The following is a 14,684-nucleotide window of genomic DNA, read 5'->3' as shown; positions in this document are numbered from 1 at the left end:
GTGATAAGTGAAGCCAGGTTGGTGGGAAAGGTCAAGGGCTGGAGAAGAAGAGATCTAATAGGAGAGCAGAGTGGACCATAGGAGAAAGGAAAGGAGGAGGGAACCTGAGGGAAGTGATAGGCAGGTGAGAAGAGGTAAAAGACCAGAGTGGGCAAGGGGTGGGAAAAAATTACCAGAAAGAGAAATCAATATTCAAGCCATCAGGTTGGAGACAACCTTGATGAAATATAAGGTATTGCACCTCTAACCTGAGGGTGGCCTCATCCTGGCACAAGAGGAGGCCATGGGCCGCCGTGTCAGAATGGGAATTAAAATGTTTGGCCACTGGGAAGATCCGCCTTTGGTGGATGGAGCAGAGGTGCTTGACGAAACGATCCTCCAATTTACAACTGGTCTCGCCACTGTAGAGGGCACTGCAGCAGGAGCACCAGACACCATAGACAATGCCAACAGATTCACAAGTGAAGTGTTACCTCACCTGGAAGGCCAGTTTGGGGCCCTGAATGGAGGTGAGGGAGGATGTGTCAGAACAGGTGTAACACTTGGGCCACAGTACTTATTGATGTGGAGAAGCATTCAAAGATACAAGATCAAACAAAGACTGCAATAAAAACCAACAGACAATCAAGAGTGCCTCAAAAGAGGAAGTGTTTAGGGAGGGAATCAACAGTTTAAAAAATGGCCAGCTAAAGGCTTGCCAACCAGTGGTGAGTAAAGGAACACAGGACAATGGACAAGAAATCAGGATTTAATAGCTCTGGAGACCTGCCTTTGGAGGAGGTTACAAAAATAGGCCATAGAGGAATGGGAATTCTAAAATAGAAACATTGCCGGGCAGTGTGTCTCACAGAGTAAGTGGCCAGGAATTGACTCAGCTTCAAGCACGGGGAGTAGAATTTAGATAAACTGGCAAAGGGTGAGGGGTGGAAAGAAATGAAGACTTTATCAGTTCTGTATAAGGAAATCTTGGACCAGTGAAATAAAATGAATGATATAATATCAAAATGACATACAAGGGGTGATTGATAAGTTAGTGGCCTAAGGTAAAAGGAGCCAATTTTAGAAAGCCTAGCACATTTATTTTTCAATATAGTCCCCTCCTACATTTACACACTTAGTCCAGCGGTCGTGGAGCATATGGATCTTGGACCTCCAGAAAGTGTCCACAGATGGGTGATTGATAAGTTCGTGACCTAAGGTAGGAGATGAGTTATACAGCTCTCGTTGCATACACATGCAGTTCAACTCTTTGAGTGATTATGTAGAAAGTTTGAAGTTAATAACTCATCAGGGTGATTGATAAGTTCGTGGCCTAAGGTAGAAGGAGATGAGTTATACAGCTCTCGTTGCATGCACATGCAGTCCAACTCTGAGTGATTATGCAGAAAGTTTGAAGTTAATAACTCATCGGGGTGATTGATAAGTTTGTGGCCTAAGGTAGAAGGTGAGTAATTAACTTCGAACTTTCTGCATAATCACTCAAAGAGTTGAACTGCATGTGCATGTAACGAGAACTGTATAACTCATCTCCTTCTACCTTAGGCCACGAACTTATCAATCACCCCGATGAGTTATTAGCTTCAACCTTTCTGCATAATCACTCAAAGAGTTGAACTGCATGTGCATGTAACGAGAGCTGTATAACTCATCTCCTTCTACCTTAGGCCACAAACTTATCAATCACCCATCTGTGGACACTTTCTGGAGGTCCAAGATCTGTATGCTCCATGACCGCTGGACTAAGTGTGTAAATGTGGGAGGGGACTATGTTGAAAAATAAATGTGCTAGGCTTTCTAAAATTGACTCCTTCTACCTTAGGCCACGAACTTATCAATCACTCCTCATATAGAGGAAACTGACATGTGAGCATAAGGTCATAAGAGCACAAGATTATTGCAAAAGAGGAAGATCTTAATAATTACCTTCCACTGCTGTGTCACTGCTTTAGAAATATTCCAGTATTTCTCAGCAATTCCAAATGTTAGCATCTACATAGAGATAAATCTTAATTTTTCTGCCAAATTCTACATTCTGACTGGTTACACCACAGGCTGGTTTAGAGGTTCCAATGCAGAGGACTGCAAGAACAAGTGGCTGCAGATGGTTATAGTCTCAGCCAGTTCCATAATATGTATCACCTTCCCCATCATCTTCATAAGGCCATGACTCAAGAAGGCAGCCATGAAGGTCTTCATTAAGGAACTTCACCATCGGAGACATTCCCTATTCTCATTATTACAGTCAGGGAGGAGGTACAGGAGCCTGAAGACCCACGTTCATTGATACAAAAACATCCTCCACTCCATCATTGGATATCTGAACAGTTCTTGAACCCATGAACACCACCTCATTATCCTTTCTCTTGTACTATTCATTTATCTAATAATTTATAATAATTTTTATGTTTTTCACTGCACTGCTGCCCCAAAACAATTTTCATGTCATAACGCAGTGGTAACAAGCCCGATTCTGCTTTAGGGTATTTCTTTTCTCAAAAGTTCATGAATCTTTGGAACTCTTTGCCTCAGAGTTGTGAACACTGAATCACTGAGCATTTCTACGGCCAGATGGACTGGTTGTTGTTATTGAAGGAATCAAGAGTTATGGTGAGCAGGCAGAAAAGGGCAACTGGGACTAGTCTGGCTAGAGGGTATACCTTATTTGGTAGAATATTCAAGTAGACATAAGGTGCCAAATGGCTGAATTTTGATCTTGTTTCTTAGTCTTAAAAATCTCGACTGTGCTGAAGTGATAACATTGTTTTTAACTTCCTCATGACTGTAACAATAAATAGTTGGTGGGCTGCTTACAGCAAACCATGACCTTTCTCGGAAAACAAGAAGGTTTATTGTCCCCTCTTTCAGATTCCACCATCGACTTCAGGCTTTCCAATATAAACCTAATCAAACAAAACATTCTGTATCATCACCAGCAGTGAGAGACTGAGGTATGAAGAGAAAAAGTGGAATCGGAGGGCTGTGGAGGGAGACAGAAATAAAAAGGGAGAAATCATGAGAAGTAGAGCAGAACTGTCCAAAATGTTTCTGGAGTTCTTTATAACTCCCAGATAAACATAACCTTGAACTCCTCGTCAGCAACTTTAAGCCTTTCTATTTTGTTCTATCACAGTTATTCCCCTTGTTCTACACGGTCCTCCTCTAGCTTCTCTCCTGTTGAAACTAACCTGCATTTATTTCTTTCCCGGTTTTGATTAAAGGTTGAAGGTCTGAAATGTTGACAGATAAAAGGCTAGGAGTGAGAGAAAGGAGAAAGGAAACAGTGAGCGAGAAAGAGGAAAAAGGAGGAGAGGGCTTGGAGTACAAGATAAAGCTCACAGGATAGAAAGTAAAGAGACAGATAGTGAAGTATAATGAGCGAAGGCAAAGAAAAGGAGAAGAGACAAAATTGAATAGATGGAAAAAAGAGGAATTGAAAGACCATAGAGGAAACAGAAACAGCCAGGACTGTTAGCAAGCGAAAGAGTGAGACAGAAATGACGATCGTTGGTAAAGAGGGTGATGATTCTCACTTTTTTAGACGGAAGGACTGACAAACTGCCAGTTCAAGAAATCAGAATTACCATCTATATTAACCCTTTTTAGTTCTGTATATCTTCGGATTCTCTGCTTTCCTACAATTCTAAAACTGTCTTAAGGAGGAAAAGATAGAATATGAAGGCAAGCTAGCCAATAATATTAAAGAGGATACCAGAAGTTTCTACAGATATATAAAATGTAAAAGAGAGGTGAAGATAGATATTGGACCCCTGTAAAATAATGCTGGAGAGGTAGTAATGGGGGACGCGGAATTAGCCGATGAACTGAATAAGTACTTTGCATCAGTCTTCACTGTGGAAGATACAAGCAGTATGATAGAAGTTCGAGAAAGTCAGGGGCAGAAGAGAGTGGCATTGCCATTACTAGGGGGAAGGTGCTTGGGAAAATGAAAGGTCTGAAGGTAAATATGGTCTACATCTCAGGGTTCTGAAAGAGGTGACTGAAGAGATTGTGGAGATATTAATAATGACCTTCCAAGAATCACTAGATTCTGCCATGGTTCCAGAGGACTGGAAAATTGCAAACTTCACTCCAAGAAGGGAGAGAGGCAGAAGAAAGTAAATTATAGGCTAGTTAGTCTGACCTCAGTGGTTGGGAAGATGTTGGAGTCAAGTGTTAAGGATGTGATTTTGGGGTATTTGGAGGCACATGATAAAATAGGCTGAAGTCAGCATTAAGGGAAAATCTTGCCTGACAAATCTATTGAAATTCTTTGAAGAATTAACAAGGTAGGGTAGATAGAGGAGAACTGGTGGATGGTGTGTACTTTTCTAAAGGCCCTTAACAAGGTGCCACACATGAAGCAGTTTAACAATATAAGAGCCCATGATATTACAAGAAAGATACTAGCATGGATAGAGCATTGGATGATGGGCAGTAGGAAAAGAATGGAAATAAAGGGAGGCTTTTTTAGTTGGCTGCTAGTGACTTGTGGTGTTCCACAGGGGTCTGTGTTGGGACTGCTTCTTTTACTTTATATGTCAGTGATTTGGTTGACAGAATTAATGGCTTTGTGGCCAAGACCATACGAAGATAGGTGGAGGGGCGGGTGGTTTTGAGGAAGTAGAGAGGCTACAGAAGGACTAGCACCAGATGAGGAGAATGGGCAAAGAAGTGGCAGATGGGATATAGTGTCAGGAAGTGTGTGGTCATGCACTTTGGTAGAAGAAATAAAAGCACAGTCTCAATTTTCTAAATGGAGAGAAAATTCAAAAATCTAAGGTGCAAAAGACTTGGGAGTCCTTGTGCAGGATTCCCTAAAGATGAATTTGCAGGTTGAGTCAGTGGTGACAAAGGCAAATGCGATGTTAACATTCATTTCAAGAGGACTAGAATATAAAAGCAAGGATGTAATGTTGAGAATTTATAAAGCCCTGGTGAGGCCTCACTTGGAGTATCATGAGCAGTTTTTGGGTCCCTTATCTTAGAAAGGATGTGCTGAAACTGGAGAGGCTTCAAAGGAGGTTGATGAAAATGATTCTAGGATTGAAAGGTTTATCATATGAAGACCGATTGATGGCTCTGGGCCTGTATTCACTGGAATTTAGAAGAACGAGGGGGCATCTAATTGAAATCTATCAAATAATGAAAGGCCTAGATAGGGTGGATGTGGAGAGGATGTTCCTATGGTGGGGGTGTCTAAGACCAGAGGGTACAGTCTCAGAATAGAGGGGTATCCTTTTAGAATGGAGATGAGTAGAATTTCTTTAGCCAGAGAGTGGTGAATCTGTGGACTTCATTGACACAGGTGGTTGTGGAGGCCAAGTCATTGGGTTTATTTAAGCCAGAGGTTGATAGATTCTTGATTAGTCTGGGTATGAAGGGATACGGGGAGAGGGCAGGAGATTGGTGTTGAGAGGAAAAATGGATCAGCCACGATGAAATGGCAGAGCAGACTCAATGGGCCAAATGGCCTAATTCTGCTTATTGTCTTATGGTTTATTTCTTACCTCCTGCTCAGTCCCATTTCCACTCTTGCAGCATTGCTAACAGGACCTTCAGTACCCTGGGTTCTGAGTTTCGGAGTTCCTCCCTTCAAGCACTCCATTTTTGTCTCCATCTACTTGAGTGAACATTTGATCATTCTTTCTGCCAGTAGTTTGGTAATAAATGCTCCAGTGAAGTACCTTGCACTACCTTACTGGGCCAAGGCAACACGAAATGTCACCATAATTTAAACCGCGAAGATGGTTTCAATGTAAAACTTACAGCGAAAGTAACCAAATCTGATAACAACAATCCTGGCTCGTCTTTCTCCCTTTTCGTCAATATCCCAGTAGATCTCCTCCGAATTTTTCCCGGTGCCACCTTTTGACATCTGCCATCCTAGCCACAGAAGAGGTTGCCAACCTTGCCTGAGTTAGTTCATTGCTCTGAGAGCATGGAAGACACTTTACATTCACAGAACAGCTGCCTGGAACCCATCTAGGGCATTTCTGGGACAGGGAGCTTTACACGTTTGGCCATTCCTGCAGGGATTGAAGATTTCACATGCATTCTGACCTTGGGATATGAATCACTTCTCTTCCCACAGCTTTGCTGGATTAGTAGCTTCCGATCAGCTACGGCTGAGCTGGGCAGGAGCCTGTCGATACCCATGTTTCCTGTGCGATCACACGTGGCATTGATGCTTTTGACACTACTGAAGGAACGCCAATGGCATCTCAGTTCTCCTCCATGCATGTAGCTCTTCTCTGAAAAAAAGATAACGATCCTCAGACAAACTTTTTGTAAAATTTTGGAATTGTTATGGTGCAGAAGGAGGTTGTTTGGCCCATTGAGTTGATGCCGGCTTTTAGTGGAGCAATCCCATCAGTCCCATAGCCCTGTTCTTTCCCTATAGCCTAGATTAACAGCATGCCACACCTGCATAGATGCTCTGAGATCTTACTTGCATGTCAACTGAACCAGTGAAGGTATTTGCCAGCTGATACAGGCTCTCCCTGTGCCTAACTGATCATTATTATTGAGGGTTGATGCCCCTTTAGAAGAGGAATGAGAAGGAATTTCTTAAGCCAGAGTGTGGTGAATCTGTGGAAATCATTACTTCAGAGAGCTGTGGAGGCCAGGTCGTTGGGCATATTAGAAGCCGAGGCTGATAGTATCTTGATTAGTAAGGTTGTCAAAGGCTATGGGAAGAAGGCAGGAGAATGGATTGGGGTGGGAGAATAAATCATCTGTGATAGAATGGTGGAGCAGACTCGATGGGCCAAATGACCTAATTCTGAGAACGCACACACAAAATGCTGGTGGAACGTAGCAGGCCAGGCAGCATCTATAGGGAGAAGCACTGTCGACATCAGGACTAACTGAAAGGAAAGATACTAAGAGATTTGAAAGTAGGAGGGGGAGAGGAAAATGCGAAATGATAGAAGACCGGAGGGGGTGGAGCGAAGCTGAGAGCCGGAAAGGTGATTGGCAAAAGGGATACAGAGCTGGAGAAGGGAAAGGATAATGGGACGGGAGGCCTAGGGAGAAAGAAAGGGGGAGGGGAACACCAGAGGGAGATGGAGAACAGGCAGAGTGGTGGGCAGAAAGGGAGAAAAAAAAGAAGGGGGGGAGAAAAACTAAATATATCAGGGATGGGGTAAGAAGGGGAGGAGGGGCATTAACAGTAGTTAGAGAAGTCAATGTTCATGCCATCAGGTTGCAGGCTACCCAGCCGGTATATAAGGTGTTGTTCCTCTAATCTGAGTGTGGATTCATCTTGACAGTAGAGGAGGCCATGGATAGACATATCAGAATGGGAATGGGACGTGAAATTAAAATGTGTGGCCACTGGGAGATCCTGCTTTCTCTGGTGGACCGAGCGCAGGTGTTCAGTAAAACGGTTTCCCAGTCTGCGTCGGGTCTCACAAATATATAAAAGGCCACACCGGGAGCACCGGACGCAGTATACCACACCAGTCGACTCACAGGTGAAGTGTCGCCTCACCTGGAAGGACTGTCTGGGGCCCTGAATGGTGGTGAGGGAGGAAGTGTAAGGGCAGGTGTAGCACTTGTTCCGCTTACAAGGATAAGTGCCGGGAGGGAGATCGGTGGGAAGGGATGGGGGGGACGAATGGACAAGGGAGTCGCGTAGGGAGCGATCCCTGCGGAAAGCAAAATGAGGGGGGAGGGAAAGATGCGCTTGGTAGTGGGATCCCGTTGGAGGTGGCGGAAGTTACGGAGAATTATACGTTAGACCCGGAGGCTGGTGGGGTGGTAGGTGAGGACAAGGGGAACCCTATCCCGAGTGGGGTGGCGGGTGGATGGGGTGAGGTCAGATGTGCTGGAAATGGGAGAGATGCGTTTGAGAGCAGAGTTGATGGTGGAAGAAGGGAAGCCCCTTTGTTTAAAAAAAGGAAGACATCTCCTTCGTCCTGGAATGAAAAGCCTCATCCTGAGAACAGATGCGGCGGAGATGGAGGAATTGTGAGAAGGGGATAGCATTTTTGCAGGAGATAGGGTGGGAAGAGGAATAGTCCAGGTAGCTGTGAGAGTCTGAACTCTGATCCTGCTTCTTATCACACAGAAATATCAAAGCCAGCAGCCCTGGTCCCACTCAAGCCTCCTTCCTTCAGCATGGAGAAAGTCAGTTGCTGCTCAGCATGCAACGTACTGATGTCTGTTGGAAGGTCTGGCTTTGAATCCCACTCTGGAGATCTTACCACAAAATTCCGGGCTAGAACTCCAGGGAGGTACTAGCACTGCACTGCAGGAATGGCCATATTTTGCTCCTGCAACCCCTGCTGGCTCTCCCACGAGTGTGTACAAATTCAATTTAAAAACATTAGAGGAATTCTTCCAGCAGATAAAGGGCAAATGTCTATTCCTCAATTCAAACACTGAACCAAACAAGCTTGTCATTATCACATCTCTTTGTGGGAGCTTTCTGTGCATATTTTACCTGCACTATTTCCCACATTAAAAGAATGAGTAAACTTTAAAAGTTTTACACGGGCTATTTAGAGATTTGGGAAATTCCAAACAGAAACAAAAGGCACCACAGAACTGCAAACTTTATTTTCTTTTTTTAATGACACCATGGTGATTTTTAGTAACAACATATTTGTGTGAAACGCCTGGTCACACACAGGGTGTATTGCAATGCGATGTGTCTCAAGTCACAGTGGCTTCCTGGACTGAGGTCTAGCTCAGCCACACAGGCCTACTCCTCTGTTGCCATGATACATGCAGGTGACTCATTAAAGCGAGACCGGAGATCTAAAATAGAAACTGAATTACATAAAACTGCTGTACTCAGCAGATTTATAAGCTTGAGAAAGGGAGAGAAAAATATCGCAAAATTGTTACGCCCTCATCATCAGACATAATCTTTAACTTCATCTGAACAGAATACACCAGGGTATTAACCCATTAACTCCTCTACGTGATGAAAGATGATTACAAGGACAGAAAGAGGCCATTCAAATCCTTGAACCTGTTCACAGCTCTTATTACATCCTTAGCTCCACCTTCCTGAATCGAACGATACCCCAATCCAAATAATAAATCCTGCAATGTCAAATTGAGTTTTCCAATTGGCACCAGTCCAAGAGCCTTCCAGGGGAGAGGCGTTCCAGAATTCTTTCCTCTGTGTGAGGGACAACTTCCTGTCATCAAAACGAAACTTGCGTTTTAAGGCTCTTCACAATTCTTCTAGGTTGCACCCACCCCACCACCAAAATAAGGGATCTACCAATCAGGATGGAGAGAAGGTATTTCTTCTGTTGTGGGAAGATGGATATTTGGAACATCTCTGACCAAGAGGACTGTGGAGGCTCATTGTTGAGAATGTCTGAAAGTGAGATTTTTAGTTCGTCGTCATCATCGTGGCTATCCCTCGAGGTCGAGGATGATGGTCTTTGTTCCGTTGATCTATCACAGAGCGAAGACGCCTGTGCATGTATTTGTTTAACGTGTACTTGATGTTGCACTCCAAGAAGCACACGATACTTCACAAATCAACCAACTGATTCCAATGGCATGGAAACCATGACGTCTGGAGCTGATGGATTTGTTGCAGCCTTCATCCCCCTTCGCAGCTGTTGAGTTTGAAGTAACTTCGTCCGCCTGTTCCACCGTTGAGGTCTTCGTTGAATTGTTCTTTGTCAGGGACCTCACCCTCGATCTTACCGTCGTGAGTGACCCTACCAGGAGCATAGCTCCAGACGGCATCGCTCTCGGGATCTCAGGACCACACAAGCTTCTCCACCACGACAAGGTGACAATCCACGAAGAAGGACTTTTAGTTATTAATGGAATCAGGGGATATGGAATAAAGCAGAAAATGGTGTTGAGGTGAAAGAGAGGGACTAATAAAATTTTTGAAATTGGAGGAGATCAAGAGATTTTGCATTATACAAGAAGGTGATACCAAAAATATGAAAGGTGAAAGATCGGCCATGATGTAGAATCCTTGTGGGCAGAGTTACGAAACTGCAAGAGTAAAAAGACTCTGAAGGGAGTTATATACAAGCCTCTGAACAGTAGCCAGGATGTGGGCTACAATTTACAATGGGAGATGAAGGCATGTAAAAAGGATAATGTTACACTAGTCAATATGCAGGTAGGTTGGGAAAATCAGGTTGGTGCAGGATCCGAAGAGAGAGAATTTGTAGGATGCTGCCAGCTGGCTTCTCAGAGCAGCTCATGGTTGAGACCGCTAGGGAATCAGCTGTTCTTGATTGGGATCACCCTGCACAATGAAGAGGTGTGTGGAGGCGAGGATCGAAGTGTGCGGGTGTGAGACAGTGTCAGACGGAGGTCGAGGCATGTTTGAGGAGGAGTCAGAACAAGGTGGAGACAGACTCGGAGTAAGGTCGAGGCATATTTGAGTTGGAGCGTGTGAAGCTGCGAAAGGTCGAAGTGAAGGGGGACAGATTCGGGCTCATCCACCTAAACCCACATCAAGGTTTGACTGGCCGAATTGGAAAGGTCAGGTTCGGTCCAGAACATGGTGGCAGGGTCCAAACCCAGAGTGTATCAAAATGACAGGGCCCGGGTCCTAGAGGAGGAATGACACAATGTTTGGATGATTAAAACGCTGGGCCAGTGGGATTGAAAAGGTTGGGTGTCAGGACTAGGAATGAAGGTCAGTCCCGTTCTGCTCGTTGCTCTGGGGCATTTTGTCTGCTCTGTGCTGTGGGCCGACTTCAGCTGCTCCGATCTCTGTGTCTACAAGCTCCAGGACGTTTGCTTTGCAATGTGATTAACTGACGCTGAGGCTGTGGGCCTGCTCCGGTTGCTCCGGGCTTCATGTCTGAGGGCTCACTTTTGTTCTAAATGCCATTTGCTTACTTTTATTCTTTGCTTGATTTCTTTTATTTCTCTCTCTCCCTCTGCATATTAGGTGGGTTTTTTTTAATAGGTTCTTTTGGGCTGCCTATAAGGAGACAAATCTCAAGGTTGTATAATAAATAAATACTTTGATAATAAGAGTACTTTGAACTTTGGGTGTTGTGTAATGAACTGGATTTGATTAGGGAGCTGAAGGTAAAGGAACCCTTAGGAGTGTGTGATCATAATATGATAGAATCCCTCCTACAATTTGAGTGGAGAAATACCAGTCAGATGTATCAGTATTTAGTGTTGGCGCATGGCCTAGTGGGCAAGGCATCAGACTAGTAACCTGAAGGTCACTGGTTCGAGCCTCAGCTGAGGCAGCGTGTTTGTGTCCTTGAGCAAGGCACTTAACAACACATCACTCTGCGACGTCACCGGTGCCAAGCTGCATGGGTCCTAGTGCCCTTCCCTTGGACAACATCGGTGGCGTGGAGAGGGGAAGGCCTTCAGCTTGGCAACTGCCAGTCTCCCATACAACCCTGCCCAGGCCTGCGCCCTGGAAACTCCAGGCACAGATCCATGGTCTCTCGAGACCGACGGATGCCACCACGTATAGTATTACAGAGGAGTAAAGGGAATTACAGAGGCACGAGAGAGGAGTTGGCCAGAATAAATTGGAAAAGAACACTGGTAGGGATGATGGCAGAGCAGCAATGGCTGGAAATTCTGGAAGCAATTTGGATATATACATCCCAAAGAGGAAGAAGTATTCTAAAGGAAAGATGACACAACCATGAATAACAAGAGAAGTCAAAGCCAAGATAAAAGTCAAGGGAGGGCATATAATAGAGCAAAAATTAGTGGGAAGCTAGAGGATAGGGAAGCTTTTAAAAACAAACCGAAGGCAGTCATTAAAGAGGTAAAGGTGGAATACAAAAGTAAGCTAGCCAATAATATTAAAGAGGATACCAAAAGTTTCTACAGATATATAATGAGTAAAAGGGAAGTGAGAGTAGATATTGGATTGCTGGAAAATGATGCAGGAGAGGTAGTAATGGAGGACAAGAAAATGGCGGATGAACTGAATAAGTATTTTGCTTCAATCTTCATTATGGAAGACACTAACAGATTGCCAGAAGTTTGCGAGTGTCAGGGGGCAGGAGTGAGTGCAGATGCTATTACTAGGGAGAAGGAGCTTGAGAAACTGAAAGGTCTGAAGGTTGATAAGTCACCTGGACCAGATGGTGTACACCCCAGGATTCTGAAGGAGGTAGCTGAAAAGATTGTGGAGGCATTAATAATAATCTTTCAAGAACCACTAGATTCTGAAATGGTTCTGGAGGACTGGAAAACTACAAATGTCACTTCACTCTTCAAGAAAGGAGGGAGGCAGAAGAAAGGACATTATAGGTCAGTTAGTCTGACTTCAGTGGTTTGAAAGATGTTGGAGTCGTTTGCTAAGGATGTGGTTTTGTGGTACTTGGAGGCACATGATAAAATAGGCCAAAGTCAGCATGGTTTCCTTGAGGGAAAATCTTAACTGACAAATCTGTTAGAATTCTTGACAAAGAATAACAAGAAGGATGGATAAAGGAGAATCAATGGATGTTGAGAACTTGGATTTTCAGAAGGGACCTCTTTTTATGTTGTGTGTTAATGATTTGGATGACAGAATTGATAGCTTTGTGGTCAGGTTTGTGGATGATACGAAGATAGGTAGAGAGACAGCTAGTGTTAAAGAAGCAGGGATTCTGCAGAAGGACTGTGACAGATTAGGAGAATGGGCAAAAAAGTAACAAATGGAATACAGTGTCGGGAAGTGTATGGTCACGTAACTTAGGTAGAAGGAATAAGAGCATAAACTGTTTTCTAAACAGAGAGAAAATCCAAAAATCCAAGGTGCAAAGGGACTTGGGAATCCTCAGTGGTGAGGAAAGCAAATGCAATGTTGGCATTCATTTCAAGCGGACTAAAATGTAAAAGCAAGGATATAATGTTGAGGCTTTGTAAGGCACTAGTGAGGCCTCACTTGGAGTATTGTGAGCAGTTCTGTGCAACTTGTTTAGGAAAGGTACTTGACATTGGAGAGGGTTCAGGGAGGTTCATGAGGATGATTCTGGGAATGAAAGGTTTATTGTATGAGGAGTGACTGATGGCTCTAGACCTTTACTCACTGGAAGTTAGAAGAATGAAGGGAGAGATCAATGATCATTGAGATCATTGAATGTTGAAAGGCCTAGATCCAACCTGGGACCTTTGCTTAATGGTATTAGTCCATGGCTGAGAAAAAGGTTGGGAGCCCCTGGCCTAGATAGAGTGGATATGGAGAGAAGTTTCTTTTGGTAGGGGGAAATCTAGGACTAGAGGGCACAGCCTCAGAATAGAACAGAGATGAAGAGGGATTCCTTCAGCCAAAGGGTGGTGAATCTGTGCAATTTGTTGCCACAGACGGCTGTGGAAGCCAAGTCAATGGGTATATTTAATCTGGAGATGGATGGGTTCTTGATTAGTAAGGGCATCAAAAGTTATGGGGAGAATGGGGTTAAGAGGGAAAATAAATTGGCTATAATCGTATGGTGGAGTAGACTTCTCGGACCAAATAGTCTAACTCTGCCCCTGTGTCTTCTGGCCTTATAGTCTCGAGATCTGTTGTTCCAGACTACAGAATCTGCGGTCTCTTGTGTCCCCTATGGCTGAGTGCATTCATTATGTCAGAACACACCATGACAGGCAATGAAAGGATTCTCATTCGAATATCGAAGAGGAAGATCTGCATTTCCAAGGAGTCTTTCCCAATCAAAAGACAGCACAAAATGTTTTACAGACCGAGAACTTGTTCTTTTCCTGAATTGTGGAAATTGTGTGCTGTTGGCTTGCACAAGCATCATCGTGATGATGTCTGCATCATCTGGTTTTTTTAGAGGAGTGGAAAATAAACATTGACCAGGATATCAAAGAGAAGAAACATTGGCACCTGAGAGAGCGTGGGATCTGTTTAAAGTGGAAATCGATAGATTCTTGATCAGTAATGGTGTCAAAGGTTAAGACAGGAGAATGGGGTTAAGAGGAAAAAGATGGCTGTCTCGAATTTAAATGGTGTTTGTTTAGGGGTACCAGTCAGCAGGTAAAGACAAGGTCCATTGTCTCCAAGTTCATCGGCTACAGGACTAATGTACAGGCTTCAACCCACTCACCACTTCTTGCAATGACCTCGCTGTAAAGGTGGGGTCAGGATGGGAGGACGGTGGATCAGCTACCACCACTGATTGGAAGGGGTTGGTGTGAGGAGCTGGAGGGACTTCCACAGTCAGAGGAGTTGGTTGGCTGAGAATTCCTGGTGTCTGAGGTGAGCTAGATAATTGCACCTCCTGAGGGGGACCTGGAGTCCACCACCCAAGAACCTTTTGTCAGAGCTCACAAGCTCTCTTCCTGCAGGTGTGACTTGGACTGTCCATGAAGGAGAGAATCTGCGCACCCAGGCTGGATCCACACCTGGATCACAGGAGACTGGGCAGAAATGACGGAATCTGTGCCAGAGGTGTGGCCCCTGCTTCCCATTGTGTTTTATTTTTAATTTTCAGTGAACTATGCAGGACACAAAATGAGGTTGTGGCAGGGTCAGCTTTGGGGGGGGGGGGGTCGCCTGTCTCCGTCAGTGCGCACTCGCAGAGCACCAGCCCTGAGTACTGGACTTGACTCAAACCCTCAGCTTTGTGGCTCTTGCCAGCAGCACTCTGACCTAATGACTGACTCAGTCACTGGTGCAAACACAGTGTCCTGACCACAAAGTTAGGAAACTGATAGATGAGAGGGGCTCAGAGCCAGACCTCTGAAAAATCACAAGCTGCAGTCTCGTGCTG

This window comes from Hemitrygon akajei, chromosome 16, assembly GCF_048418815.1.
Source record: "Hemitrygon akajei chromosome 16, sHemAka1.3, whole genome shotgun sequence".
NCBI classification, from domain to species: Eukaryota; Metazoa; Chordata; class Chondrichthyes; order Myliobatiformes; family Dasyatidae; genus Hemitrygon; species Hemitrygon akajei.
Note: the sequence above shows the minus strand (reverse complement) of the source record.